We start from the raw sequence: 16,437 nt of genomic DNA on the forward strand, positions 1-16,437 counted from the left end.
AGCCAAGACTTTTTTGCGATGATCATTTGTTACGTGTTAATTAGATCATTTATATGTTTGTATAGAAAGATTTGTTAATTTGCGAATACTGATGTAATTCTTTATTTTCCCTAATGCTTTAATTTCTATTGTAAGGTGTGCATGCTGGTTATAAAGCAATGTTATTATTAATGAAGTGTTTATTTTGATATACTTAAGATATTCATATGGAGATGATATTGGAAACTAAATGAACTTAATAGACCACAAACAATCATCATTGGATTCATATTGTTATTTGTTATGAAACAATTGTTTTATTAACGTATATACTCAGATTTCATATTCATCTAATCAATTTCATTAATAACATAGATACAAAACACATAAAATATACACAAATATCAATACATACACTTTGTTTTGATTATGCCAAAATACATATTAAATAGTATGTTTGCATAGTTAGTTGAAATAGCTTTCCGTAAACATCACAGAATGAAGGTGGGTTCGGCTTTACTCAAATAATGCCCATCATCCCTCACTAAAGCTTGGATGATGGATCATTTTACAGCTACTGCAACTTTGTAAAATGTTGATATGATTTCCGATTAATAATTGTTTTTTGGCAAGTAAAAATAAAAATGTGGGTGATTATGAGTCATTGTTGGCAAGCACTGACCCTGATGGGTAGGGGGGGGGGGAATACCTGGGGCTTGGTGTGTTAATGCAGTTTGAGTGGTGAATACAGATACACTTGGTGAATATGGGTATGGGTACTGGTGGGTAAATATGAGAAAGGTCTGGAACACAGATCCTAGTTAGTGACATTCTCTAATCTTAAAGTACATCTCACCATGTGACACTCGGCAGCCACAACACCACACTGTGACCATAACTGATTGTACTTAAAACACACCCTAAAATATCTGCAGTTAATGAATACAATCCAGTTGTCTTAAATTACGCCAACAAATCATAAAGCCTTAAAGTACATTTTTACTATATTAGAGCATTTATTTACAAAGTGGGTACCCACAAAAACCACAGACTATTTCGTGCCCACAATTCAATGGTTGTGTGTTAAATTACATTTAATTGTGCACATTACATGTAGTTACAATTGCTTTTTGCTCAAACAATGGTACTTCAAACAAACCTTTCCCACAATTCCCACCGATGGGATGGAAACTGGAGCATTTGTGAAGTGCATGACACATTTCAAACTACATAACTATGTAATACTATCAGAAAATCATTTTATCTGAGTACATAGTTAAAAGGAAATCACATTAATGACTAGGCGAGATAACGGTGACCTTGTCAGGTAACGGCAGAGGGAAGATATCTTGGCCATTCCTTCATCACACAGGAAATTGCATCACTGTAGATATGAAATCCATCTTCATAATGGCCCCATAAGATAATGTTCCATCAAAATTATTTCTCTCACTGACCAGATGTAATATTGCCATTTAAGTCTGGTATGTGCTCTATTGACATTGACAAAATAACCCATTGTTCAAGCTTTAACAATTACCGCTGTATTCTATAACAACATGACAGAATTTTTCCTGTTTCAGAAATTTTATTCAGTTTATAATCTACATTATATAAAAACAATTTACCAATACATCTACATGCATGGATCCATTTTACCATATTATCGTAATGTGTTTTAAAAGTGTTATTATTTTAAATAAATAAACTGAATTACTCATTTAAGAAGATATGCTGCCTTCTACTGATTTATACTTAATAAGCATACTTATATTTATGTATAACGCAACAATAATTAGTGATTCTTTACAAACAGTTTCTGATTTACGAAAAAATACACTTAAACTATCATTAAATGTTCAAAAAACAGAAAGAGAAATTTTATAAAATTTGCTAGTACATCATTAATATTGGACAATCAAAACACAAAAATGATACAAAGATTTATGTTGTAAAACACAATTAATTTTAAGTATGAATCAAGTAATGCAAACAACACAAAGATATTAATGAAGTATGCATTTTTAAAATGTTCATTATAACATCATGGGAGTTGCTATGTTACCTGCATATTTTTGTGCTATTTATATTAATAACCAATAGCGGTAAGTCTTATTCATTTGTTGTGCTTGCATAAATAGTTAATGCTAATATATGACTTGTTTAAAGTCAACACCCTTAAAATTAATTTTTTCCTTATAAATGCAATTTTTTATGTCCATGAAAGAATAAAAACACCACTGCTTAAAATGCCACTGACACTGTTATTGCTTTATTATAGCTTTTTGCGCTTAATGCTGCCATTTTTTTGCCAAAATCATAAAGAATGATAATGGATTTCAATGCCAATGGATAATTAATTTATTAAATGTTCTCTAAAATCATTACTAACCAATCATATAGTAATCTTTTTAACAATTCAATTAAAAGTTGGGCAAAGACACAAAGAATAGTACAGAAATAAACATATATTTGGGTTTCATTAAAATGGCCATATACAATTTCTAAAAAAATGCTAGGGCATCTCATAACCACAAAACCATGTATAATTAGCATGAAAACCACATTGTCCACATTAGAAAAGCATATCTTTTATCATATCTAACCAAAAGAATGACATTACATTGATAGCATGGCAAAAAAGTGTATCAAAACAATCTCGTTTGGTGGCAAAAAGTGTCATTTCTTTAACCTATCCACATAATAAAAGAGCCATTAATCTAAAACTGATCATATGATACCAGTAACTTACACCCTTAGTCAAGACTGAGGTCGATCGCCAGTTCTGATAGGGGCATTCATTTACAATGATATAATACTATCCATGGTGTCACAAGATTTTACCATTCATAAACATGTAACTATACAAGATATATCACTCAAACAGCGTATTTCGACACCATTTCCGGCAGTAACAAAGTCCGCTTTCATTACTGCAAGCATACCGACCTGAAAAAGACATGCACAAAATTATCATCTGTAATAGTTCCTTTATCGCGTGATAATGCTTCAACAGCACTGCTATAGAAACCGTTTAAAAAAAATACATAATACTTCAAATGGCTTTAATTTTGGAAAATATGATATTAAATGCACACTAAGGCCTCTCCTTTATTTGAATGGACATTGAGGGATGGTGTTTTTCAGAAATTAAATTCCATTGAAACGTTTCCATCGCGTTCCCATGCACTACCTTTTCATAATAAATTGCAGCATTTAATTTCATTAAGAAATTTAAATTTTCATTCAATTTTTATAGTGAATAATGGAGATTATTTACAAAACAGGGTCTCGGGTGTTATGTTACTTGTTTACATCAGGATTTAGTGACACTTTTAATCAAGACTTGGCATCACAAACTCACAAAAACTCACAAAAAATGACATTCGCATGAATGGAGCAAAAACTGCTGAATCTGTACCAACTTTTAGTTAACTTAACGGCCAGGTAAACATTGTTGAATTAGGATGGCTGCTTCAGATTGAAGATTAGATTGGTTAATTAGCATAAAAATGGTTTGTTGACAAAACTGGAGCCTGTTTCATTCACAAATTGAAATGAAGGGAAAACAATCTAATTAAAATTTCCCCATCTGCAGAGTTCAGGGGATTTCTTGATTTAATTAAACCACAATCTGCAAGTATCTGTGTTAATCTAAAAGAAATCAGGCCAGAACACTCTGTGATACTAAAATTGAATCCAATTCTAAATCTTGTACCCTAATGTCTTTAATTGATGAATGGCAGTTGAATGTCTCTGGATTCTTTTGAATTCTTCTAATTGAACAAAAAAAACAATTGAGATTTTGGGCTAGAATGTCCTGGTTTACTAATGGATGATGCTCATTTTTCTAAATTCCGGCTTGAGTGTGAACCTTTTGCAGAATTCTGATATCAAAATTTTAAGGCAATTAAGTAGTGTTTCATGAGGACTTTCCAATACCACTGCCAGTGTTTGTTAGAAACTTTATTAAATAAACACTTTTATTTGGTCTGATGTCAGTATTTTATTGATAGAAGACCATGAGTATAAAACAGACCCAGTATTGTTGAATTGGTTGGGACTGTAAAAGTTATAAAACATTGCAACATACAAGAAGAAAGAATGAGGAAAAAAAAAGTGGCTGTCTGGTTAGGGCAGCGCTTGGTTCAATTCCCACTCCCTGCACATCTGAGTTTTGTTGGTGGCCACTACATAACAGAGAGGTGAAACTGTCCTCACATAATGCAGCCTTGTGCACAAGGTACTTTAAATGCACCAACACCCTCAATAAGTGTGGCATCGCCCAGGTAAACAGGTTTTAAAACCACAGCACAAAACCATACCTGACCAAAAGTTAATATATTGCAGGACACACTACTTAATACATGTACCAGGATATTGTGGCTTTAACTCAAAATTCTGCCCAACTTTTGTGAATCCTGTAAGTTTATTATTTAGGAGTTATGGGACACAATGCGGGTCTTCATGTAATGCAGATACGAACTAAAACTTCATAAACTTCAAAATACACACAAATATTCATCAGTTAATGTGATTATTTGACTGAGCAAATAAGGATTTGTGAGGGCAAATGATGTCAAACTTGTGCATACAAATGATGTCAAACTTGTGCATACAAATGATGTCAAACTTGTGCATACAAATGATGACAAACTTACGTAAGCAAATGATGAAAAACTTGTGCAAGCAAATTTTTGAAAGCAAATGAATAAAATTAATTATGACCAACATAATCAGGCAAATGATGACAAACTTACATTAGTAAATGATGTCAGCAACGTGTGCAAGCAAATGATGAAAAACTTGTGCAGGCAATTGATTGAAATTTTGTGATGGCACCTGATGAAAAATGTATGCAGACAAATGATGACAAACCTATAGCAAGCAAAATTTAATGATTATGCTGGATGCCACCTGCCAAGCTACTAACACAGGCAGCACCAAACATAATACTGGTACAAGTTAAAGGACTGTAAATCCAACTCAAACGATAAAACAAACAGTGTTTAGTGGTAATTTTAATCTTCAACAATCCAATTCTACTCCACTGGTTAAGTACAACGGCATACTAACTTAAGTATGAATTCAAGTTAAGGATATAGACTAGTCACAAAATAAAGCCAGATTTTCAATTGTGACATCACTTACACAGGGAAGTGCATCTGATCTTCAGATAATGTCTGTATTGTTACCTTTAATCCAGCTTTTAGAGTAGCAAACAAATCCCTCTTTGCACAACAATCAACATATTTCCAGGGATCAGCTAATAATGTTTGCTAGGGATCAGTATGCCAGAGTTGTTTTTTACTTAATCTTTCACTCAAACACCCAATTGTTTTACTATTAGGACCTACATTAAACAATGCAGTGTCATCCAGTTATGTCAAAGGGTTATTTTTAATAAACAAATGGGTTATAATGCACTGTTGGTGATAATACTCCTCAATTAGGTATTCAATACTAAAACTAACTTAAGGTTTGCAAGTGGGTGATGGGTTGCAATAGTTGACACTGTAACAATACCGATGTTGTCAAATGTGTCAAGGTGCCAAAAAGCAACTAGAGATCAGGGCATGTACCATGAAGTTGTGAAACTATTGGCAAAACAATTTATGTTTGGTTTCTCACATTTCTGTAATGCTAAAATCAAAATAAATGTATTGATATTGCATTGGCAACAGTGTGCTAAAATGTCATTGTGCATGGGTTTTTAAGTGTAACATGTAAGTGGTTTTCACAGGCCGATTATCTGCAACAGTTGAACAACATTAGCCATGAAAGCATAATATCAAAATTAATGAAATGTTGCTGCATATTTGAAAACCTAAAATAATTGTAGGCTTTTGATTTATTTCCTTGTAAGGACAGAACAAAACAGAACATAAAGTGTATTCATATAACTTGAATAAGTCCAGATCATCATTATACACCATATGGTACATATACAAAACTGACAATATTATATGCAATAAGTGCATGCATAGTAATGCAAAAGTGACTAAAATAGTATATAACAAAGGTGTTAAAAATACACTTCAGCCATAATATTACTTTATGTTTGCATGCGATGATTCATAATATTCTAATTTTAATAGCATTTTACAATTAAGTGTTAGTGTTTGTTGACAGAAGTATACATTTATGCATACAAGGTTGTTTATAATTTTTCAATATATATTTTTCTAATATTAATACAATGAGGACATACAATTACAAAATGATACACGTCTACAATATCATTTGACCTACATAAACTTCATTTACGCTCCTTTCTAAGAATATTTATATGTCCCCCATTTTCAACACAATTGGGATGAAAGTCTTCATTTTGATATAATTTTTCTTAAACTCAATATTTGGATTATGTTAATGTAATCAGATGATTCAAATCAATGTTTCACTTCTTTGTATAAAGTTAATTAACTTTTTACATTTAAACAATTTCGCCACAAACTTAATGAACTTATGCACATATCAATAAGTCTAGTTTTAATTAGAGGAATAAATACATTTTGAATTTACTGACTCTGGATGGATTCAAACATCTACAAAACCAGTATTTTGATGCTGTTCAATACTTTGGTTAGCCAATTGTTACATCCATTATGTAATTTTCAGCAATAAGGGTGGACAGGACAGAAAGGTAGAGGCTCCTCACATTGATTCCAGGTTAAATGTGTGTGTAGTTTTCTCATAAAATATATTAGTGACAGCTAGCTAATGAGGTATTTGGGTAATCAATACTGTATTGGTGAAGAAGATATTGATGGCAATTTTGCATGCTAGCACACAGTTTCATTATTAGAATGTGATTCATATACACTTGATAACACATATGAGCTGTGTTCTGTGAAAAAGGGGTTTATTGCATGTTTAGTGCCGTCCCCGATAAGCCTGTGCAGTCTGCACAGGCTATTATACATGTACTGTTCGTTACACTGGGATGTACTATTCAGTTGTAAAATAGTATAAAGTTGTAAGTTTATAAACATTTAACATCACAATGACCATATTGTGTTTAGTTGCCTGTAACAACCCATATAATGCAAATTAAAATACTTTCATTATCATATTTTACTGTTACTAATAACAAATCAAACAGTTTCATTTGACATTCTAGCAGAGCCCATACCGAGTATGTTTGATCTGAAAAAATATTAAAAATACAATTTTATTGTTCAGCAAATGAAAATATTTAGAGCTGCTTAAATAATGGTTTAAAGTATGCAAAGAATAACTATTATAATATTTTATGCTTTCGTTGTTTCTTGCTGTACTTTTTCTTGTTGTTGTTATTGACATACGCTCTTATTAATTCACACTGTTAATATCTCCTACCTCTCTCATTATCACCCACAGACCCTAATTGACCCAATTCTTTAAAGTATGTGATGATTATACAAAGTGTCTGCAGCATTATCCATGGCAGTATACAGATTCAATCAGCTTGGAAAATGCCCCAATTAGCCAGAATATGTCCCAATTATCCAATCATAAATAGCTGCCCAATTGATACAAGTGTCTGACATGTATGATACCATGTCAATACATACAATACATGGGTATTAGCACCAATCATGCCTTGTCTAAGAAAATTATGAATGCTTTACAGTGTGTTTCAGCAAAAGTGATTAAAGAAGTTTTCTGGACAGATGGTAATTAATATGCCAATATTTAAGGCTATTCATTATAATATTGTGATAAGAGGATAATAAAGGGGGAGACATATTAAAACAGTAAATTAAATGATAACAAATTCTACAATTTTATACGACCTTCTTGAGTACTTAATGAATACAAGACCATTAATTTTATTCTACTATCACACTCTGAAAAATAACATATTCATGTTTCACAAGATTTAATAAGAAAAAATATTGTTTCAAAATGTGAAATTATCAAAAAGCTGTATTAAATTATAACAAGAAATATCTTTAAAAAAAAGATATACAGCTTTGATTGTGGTTGTGGTTGATGACAGATAAAGAGTTATACCAAATAGACAACAAATGCCTTTTTCTGCGCAGTTCTTAGCAGCATCACATGCAAAACAATTACGTTGCGCCAGATTTCGTGGTTTATTTCGCATTGTTAGATATTACTGACTATATATCTATAAATACAGAACAGAAATATACAAGACGAATTGAAATTAAATGAAAAAATACGAGTAAATGGCCAGACAAGAATCAACCGTACATATTTGAAATATTAATACACGCGTTCTTCGAACAGACATGATGTAGTGGTTTTTCGGACATAGTTATTCGATTCAATTGTTAATAGCATCGTGAATCATCGGGCTCATGCTTAATAAATTGGTCGCTATGGTGGAATGATTCTTATTAAACTAATCAAAACTAGTACTTTTCATGGAATTATTGAAAACAAATCTATTATTACATACCATACTTATATCACTGAATATCTGCAATAAAGATATTTCTGGTCAAGTTCACCGGGTTAACGCGAGAGAGTTTATATAATGAGTCTTGTACAGACTGCAAACTGAACTTTATACCTTGCGAGATGGAATGCAATGCATTAAAATGAGGTCATGATTCCACTGCTGGAACGACGGTTTGTTTAAAGCTTTATACTTTTACATGTGTTTTCGGTGTTTCGAAAACAGTTTAACATATTTTGGTCAAAACGAATATCAGAATAGGAAACAACAGTATTTATATGATCTAATATATACGTGATCACATAATGCAATACTGTAGTAATAACTAAATATGAGAACACAGCCTTTAAGTACAAACGCTATGACGCTGACAATCTTCTAAATGTAAAGGGGCACACACACACTGTTTTCATGCTGAACACACATTTAACATTGTAACAAAGACGCGGTCGTGTTGCCGATGTTTAAGGGAATTATGCTCAAATCAGCCAATGGAATAAATGAAGTGTATTCATTCGGATCTAGCCGCGGGAAATTTTATTTGAATTTTATTTGACATTTACAAAGGTCAGGTAAGGTGAAAGCTGGCTTAGACAGCTACGCCGAAAAAACAAGTCAATCATGAACATAAAATATCCATGAACATAAAAATAGAAGTCCTGATCAGATGGCTCTGTGTGACTAGACATCCAATAGTCTGAAACCAAATGAGCCGCGTTCTGAGAAAAATGGGCCTAATGCATGTGCGTAGTGTCTAGCCTAATCAGGGACGACACTTTCCGCCTAAATTGGATTTTTGCTAAGTGACTTTATTTAAACGAAAAATGTCAATAAAGTGGAAAGTGTCGTCCCTTATTAGCCTGTGCAGATTTCACAGGCTAATCTGGGACAACACTTTATGCACATGCATTATGCCCAGTTTTGTCAGAGCAAGGCTCCAATCTAAATGAGTTGCGCTATGTGAAAAACCTTTACCTTTAAAAATGGGCCTTAAAAGTCATCCCAGATTGGCCTGTGTAATGAGCAGAGGTGAATCAAATAAACACTCTCCGCTTAAATGGAATTTTTAATTTGAAGGAAGTCTCTGCGTGGACTGCATATGCTTATCTGGGATGAAACTTCGCACATGCATTTATACCAGTTTTCCCAGAACCTATCTCAATGTCGGTCCAGCATTTATCAACAGAAAGTGTTATTTAATGTAATTTCTTGTGTATTTCCCTCATTCAGATCTCAAACGATGCAATTAAAAACGATACAAAACAAGGTTATTGCATGTTCATGACCCTAATGCAAAGCAAGTTAATAATGATTTAATTTCTGTATTTAAGTAGGAGTCAAGTGGTATTGTTCCATTGATAAATGATGGTCTTTATTCTCACTAAAGCTGCTTTGATGTGAATATAATTACATACAAAACCTCATAGGATTGACCTTTCTATTGTGACATTTATATTTCATGCAGCTTAAACACATGCATAAGCCCCCATTTGCCTTATTGCTCTGATGCTGACCAGCCAGTCTGGCTCTTCAGTGGATGATGCTGTTTTAACCTTTACCACTTAGATATATAATTTCATGCATTTGTGGTCCCTTCAAAAGTTAAATATAATTAAAGACTTTCCTAACTATATTCAAGTTTTAAAGGCTTCATTTCCAACCCTTAGATAACTGATGAACGGCAAACAGCATTAAACCTTAACAGACTGCCAGTTACTCGCAGGCTGATCTTGTTTTATGCTGTTTGCACATAGCCATTTTCACGTTGCTTCTGAGTGGGAAAGGGTTAAGAGAAAGGTTATACAAGTCATGCTTATAAAATATTTATCACTTAGGTATATTATGAATAATATCTTATTTCAATTGAAAAAGTAAATAGTGATTGTATGTTGAAATTGCAAAATACATTTACTATCCTTTTAGACTAATCATCCGCTGCTGAATCACCTTAAAATCATATTTATTTTAAGCATAAATATTCAAGCTGTGGCCATTAATAAACGTCTTTTCAATGCCTATTGATTGCGACGAACAAAAAGAATGCAAACCTTATTCAACCATTTTAAGAGTACAGCTAATTTTAGATGCCACCCGTTGAATCAGTGAGGTTTCTTTTTATCATATCTATAGCCCGATAGCAACTGATACAAAAGTGCTTATGAATTGTGTAAACCAAGTTAGAAGGCTTTTATATCGTTCATTGTGAAGGAGTACATCATGTTACTCTGAATCAAATATGAAGTCATCTGTTTGTGTTTAACCCTTTTAAGCTAGTGGACTCCCCCATCCTTCTAAATTGGATCAATTTATTTCCAAAATTAGGGATGTCCAGTATATTTATGTCTATATTTAGAATATTTCTTACAGAAATTCCTTTAAGCAAATAGCGCAGACCCTGATGAGACGCCGCATCATGCGGCGTCTCATCTGGGTCTACGCTGTTTGCCACCAGTTACCAGAGTGTGTTGTAAAATGTATTGTAAGTGTAGTTCCATATTTGGAAACAGCATTACAATTATCTAGCATTAAACTGACCGATAATAAGTTCAGACTTAATTAGCTTATTTTTTTACACATCTGAGGTTTCAAAATGAATCATTAATTCTAAAGCTATTTTTATCCCTGAGCTTACGCAATAGTCCTTTTTTCATACAAGTGCACCAAACCAAATACGATATTCTGAATCCAGATTAGAGGCAAAATTATGCAGCGAAAAAAAAGCCTAAAATCGCTGCATAAAGCAGGAGTGAAAAGATTTGATATGCAGATTTAAAACATAATCCGTCTTTAAAGAATGAACTTGGAAATCAAATCTGCATGGATTATGACATAAAGCTATCATATGAAGACGACTCTAACCTCCATTGTTTGATGTTCCATCGAGTATGGCATAGTATGTCTGTGGGATCTATATCTATGTTTGTCATAACCCTTCACCACTTAGATACATATTTTGACGCGTTTGTAGTCTCTAAGAAAGTTATATTTATTTAAATACCTTTCTTAATAGATTCAAGTTTTTAAGGCTTCATTTGCAACCCTTAATTACTGATAAGCAGCAAACAGCATAAAACCTGAACATACTGCAAGTTACTCGCAGGCTGTTCTGGTTTTCTGCTGATTGCAAAAGCGGTTTTCACTTTGCTTCTTATAGGGAAAAAACATACAAGTCTAAAAAAAGGTCTGTGAACTGGACAATGGACATTTTTTTTCTTTTGTTTTGTGAGAATGTTAATAGGTGGCAGTAGGCCATAAGAAAAAAAAAATATTACAAGCACAACTTTTTTCATTGAAAGTCTAAACATATATATTAAAAATATATATTTAAAATTTGGTTTGCTCATCCAAAATAACAACAGATAAAGTTTCTTTATCTTTTTAAAAATAAGTGTCCTTAGTATATCGGGTAAAGCAATTTGTTCTACTTCTTAGAAACAAAAATATTTTTTTCTCCTATTGTACAGAGAATTAAAAAAGAAAAATCATTTTCATCATGTTTAAACACATCATATCTGATTGGTGATCTTTTGACCTTTAAATTATAAGAAAGACTGCTATTCTTCAATATTCAACATTTCCAATATATAATTTGTGTTAAAAGCATATCAAGAAAGTTACTTTACTTAACATATCTATCACATTTACATAACTTATTTAAACGATCATATTGGATTTGCAAAAATATGGAAAAGATAATCTATCAATGTATTCAAACTTGATGGTAAATAGAAACCCTATTCAACTCTTGCCAAACAAACACCACTGTCACCAGTCAGGAAATTGTTGGTATCAATTACTGTAATCATGTGATTTATAAAAACAAAGCTTCAGCATTAAATATCACCCATACAAAAAAATCAAATTATTATAATTCTTTTTAAAACACAATAACTTAAAGTGGAGGCTCAAAAACCTAGAAAAAATATTTTTGCTATTCAAAAGGTATTCACAGATTCTCCACTTCCATATAGCTGCTGATATAAAACCTACATTATCAATCAGTGGATATATAATTTATATTTCGCCTCTCTCTTTATTTCCCAATAATTAAAATTTTTATTTTCACAAGCAAAATCTGGCCAATTATATTGACGGATAAATGTGTCCATGAATTGTATATACAACAACCTTTGCTGTTTTTGGAGAGTAAAAAGTAAAGTAAAATTATGGACTTGTGGTTATCATGTTAGTGTATCTTACATTGGAATTTTAATTGTTAACACATACCGGTATGGCCGTTTTTACAACTGCATTTGGTTTTACCCTTTACCCCTTAGACACGTATTTTGACACATTGTTAGTCCCTTAGAATGTTACATTTAATGAAAGACCTTTCTAACATTAAGATTCAAGTTTTAAGTCCCTTAGTAAGTTACATTTAATGAAAGACCTTTCTTACTAGATTAAAGTTTTAAAGGCTTCATTTCAAACCCTTAGATATAAAAGCGTGAAGTGTCATCCCTGATTAGCCTATGCGGACTGCATAGGCTAATCTGGGACAACACTTTACGCACATGCATTAAAACCCCTTTTCACAGAGCACTGCTCGTATAGACTTAGTACCATTCCCTTATTACCATGCAGCACAATTTAAAACAGGAAATAAAAATAATAACTTGTGCCGCTGTCAAGTAACAATTAGCATGTACTTGGATATATATTGGTTGAAGTTCTTAACATTATAACTCAGGTTTTCCCAATCGAAAGTAAAAATATCCCCCTCTAGCTAACCACATATTGTCAATATAAATTGCTGGAAAAGTAATATACTATTTCACACTGTCAGATGAGGCCATTATTCAATGGCCTCCAGGAGACAAACAAAACGTTTGCGTGGCATTTACATCAGGATGATATGATCAAGACAATTAAACCAGAAGACAAATATTGTAGTCCTAAAAACACCCAATCAATACCATTGGAAGCACTGACTGCTTTGGCAAACAATAAAAGTTTATGGTCCAGAACCGCTGACATTGAGGAAAAGATCTCTTCCTGCAAATATAGGAGATACCCACTTGACGTATCCATATATGGTTCCAATGATTATCTTGTAGCCTGGTTATCGGAAATGAATTTTATGGCATATGGATTTCACGTACAAGGTCACACAAAGTTCACAATATTGTGCGGTGTAACCACGTACCAGGTTCTGACTAAAATGTACTTGCAGAAACCTTAGGAACACAAAAAACAATAAAGAGAAATGATAACAACACTTGATATCGAGTGTTAATACTTGTATTGATTGGTTTTAGTTGTTTGTGTAAGTGCTGTATCTTCTGAAGATTTTCTATATGGGATGCATCATTTTGCACTCTATGATTTAGTTGCACAATACTTATGTGAGCATACAACAGGTGAACATACAATACCAACAACAGTAACAACAAGGGCTGTTTGTAAAACACACATGCCCCCAAAATGGGCTGTCAGTTGTAGTGGCAGCTGTTGTGTGAATACGTTAGAAACCATTTCACTGCTTCAGGTCACTGTGACCTTGATTGTTGACCTAGTGACCTGAAAGTCAATAGGGGTCATCTGCCAGTCATGATCAATGTACCTATGAAGTTTCATGACTCTAGGCCTAAGCATTCTTGAGTTATCATCCGAAAACCATTTTACTGTTTTGAGTCACTGTGACCTTGACCTTTGACCTAGTGACCTGAAAATCAATTAAAGGGGTCATCTGCCAGTCACGATCAATGTACCTATGAAGTTTCATGATCCTAAACCTAAGCGTTCTTGAGCTATCATCCGGAAACCATTTTACTGTTTCGAGTGACTGTGACCTTTGACCTAGTGACCTGAAAATCAATAGGGGTCATCTGCCAGTCATGATAAATGTACCTATGAAGTTTCATGATCCTAGGCCTAAGCGTTCTTGAGTTATCATCCAGAAACCATTTTACTGTTTCGAGTCACTGTGACCTTGACCTTAGACCTAGTGACCTGAAAATCAATAGGGGTCATCTGCCAGTCATGATCAATGTACCTATGTAGTTTCATGATCCTAGGCCTAATTTCTTGAGTTTTCATCGGGAAACCATCTGATGGACACCCGACCGACCGACCGACATGTGCAAAACAATATATCCCCTCTTCTTCGAAGAGGGACATAATAATTGAGCAAGAAACTAAATCTTTAATCACAAGTAACCCCAAAAGTCAATTTCTGGAATGTTTAAAAGGCCATACAATGGTTTCCATCTATCATAAATAACTAATTAAGGACCCTTTAAAATACTCTGATGTTATTTAGTGAGATAATTAAAGTTGATTGAAACCAGAGAAACATGATAATATATTGTATGATTTTATGCTGATTTACAAGAATGAACCAATTTGGCAGTTCTCCTAAAAGTCCATTAGAATTACAAGGGAAAAGTGATTATTTTGTGTATATATTCTATTTAATTATAATTAGATGTACTATTAAATACAGTCTTAAAGTAAAAGAAATGTACGCAAAAAAAATTATTGGAGAGTCAAATCATACTTATTAGTTATTACTGGCAATAAACATCCTTCACAAATGACATATTTTTAGAAAAGAAATGTATTACTGGTTATTATTTTTCCGTAAAAGGTTCATAAAACTCAAAAGTAATTGTTCAGAATCCACTCACAATAGTTTGTAATGGTTGCTTCTGCTTCTGACCGACATTTTCATTACAATATAGACAATTATTTTATCTTATCTTTATTAATAATTCAATATTTTGAACGTATTTTTATAAATTATGTTTTTTTTTGCTATTATGAGTGAACATGTATTACATAGTTTCAAAGTTAATGAAGTCCATATCAGTTTTCAAGCTAAAAGAGCATTATGTGAGAGACCACAACATGTCCTAAATGGTTTTGTTATTCAAATTTTCAAATCAACAAGCAATTTTAGTATAACATGAATCTTCCCTAACTTGCAGCCATTTAGTCTTCAGTAATAAGCAATTAAAGATCTCAAAATAAATATAGGTCATGTTTTGGGAAAACAGGGATTAATGCCAGTGCACCTTTGACCTGGTGACCCCAATTTCTATAGGGGACATTTACTGTCTAAGGCCAATGCACATGGAAAGTATCAAGCCAATTGCTCCCACTGTTCACAAGTTATGATCAATAAGAATGTTCACTCTAAGTGTGACAGTGACCCTGACCTTTGACCTAGGGACCCCAATTTCACTATAGGGCGTATCTACTGGCAAAAGCCAATGCACATTGAAAGTATCAAGCCTATTTGTCAAGCCGTTCACAAGTTATTGATCAGAAACAAATTTCACTCTTAGTATGACAGTGACCTTAACCTTTGACCTAGTCACAAATAAGCCTCACTCTGAGCAAATTGGGGTTAAGGCATGTGCGTAAAGTCTGATCCCAGATAAGCCTGTGCAATACATACAGGCTCATCAGGGGCACAACTTTCAGCTTTAATGATATTCTTCCTTTAAAGGAAATTTGTTATTAGCCCTATTACAAATCCAGTGTAGGCGGAAAATGTTTTCCCTTATTAGCCTATGCATAAGTCACAGGCTAATCTGGAATGACACTTTACTAACACGCATTAAAGCCGGCTTTCCAAGATTGTGACTCAAATATTTTGGGCATTCCTTTCAAACTTCTTCTGTCAAGAAGCCAGTAAACTGTCCCTTAAAAAGCACTGTAAAACAAACTATTGCATTTCAAAACCTGTCTTTTTAAATTTTCAGATCAGGTTTTATTAACGCAGATAATTTTATGCAAGCAAAAAATCCCTCAAGTTTTTGTTTAACCTAAATTCATGTCATTTGCATATTTTTTAACCCAATTGTTGACATTCAATCCACTTCGTAATTTAATCATGAATCCATTTGAATAAATTTGCATCCACATTGAATTTCATTTGATTGCAAAAAAAAGAGGAGTCATTGGAATTTAACTGCATATCATTTACATTCACATGCATAATCTGCAATTCATTAGGATATTGCACATAGTCTGTGTACGTGAAAAATAAAATTATGTCAATACACTGCAACGCTGATATATCGCGGTTGGTGGGGTCCAAA

At 33.0% G+C, this 16,437-nt stretch overlaps 1 long non-coding RNA gene across 1 annotated transcript in view; it reads right to left on the reverse strand.

The window, feature by feature from the left end:
- Positions 1-317: 317 nt before the first annotated feature.
- LOC127858484 (uncharacterized) overlaps positions 318-16,437 on the reverse strand; it is a 77,253-nt gene continuing 61,133 nt past the window's right edge. Inside the window, exon 3 of the long non-coding RNA XR_008038950.1 lies at positions 318-2,928. This is a non-coding gene — a long non-coding RNA (uncharacterized LOC127858484). The remainder of the gene's footprint in view (positions 2,929-16,437) is intronic.

The sequence above is a fragment of the Dreissena polymorpha genome, chromosome 14, assembly GCF_020536995.1.
Source record: "Dreissena polymorpha isolate Duluth1 chromosome 14, UMN_Dpol_1.0, whole genome shotgun sequence".
NCBI classification, from domain to species: domain Eukaryota; kingdom Metazoa; phylum Mollusca; class Bivalvia; order Myida; family Dreissenidae; genus Dreissena; species Dreissena polymorpha.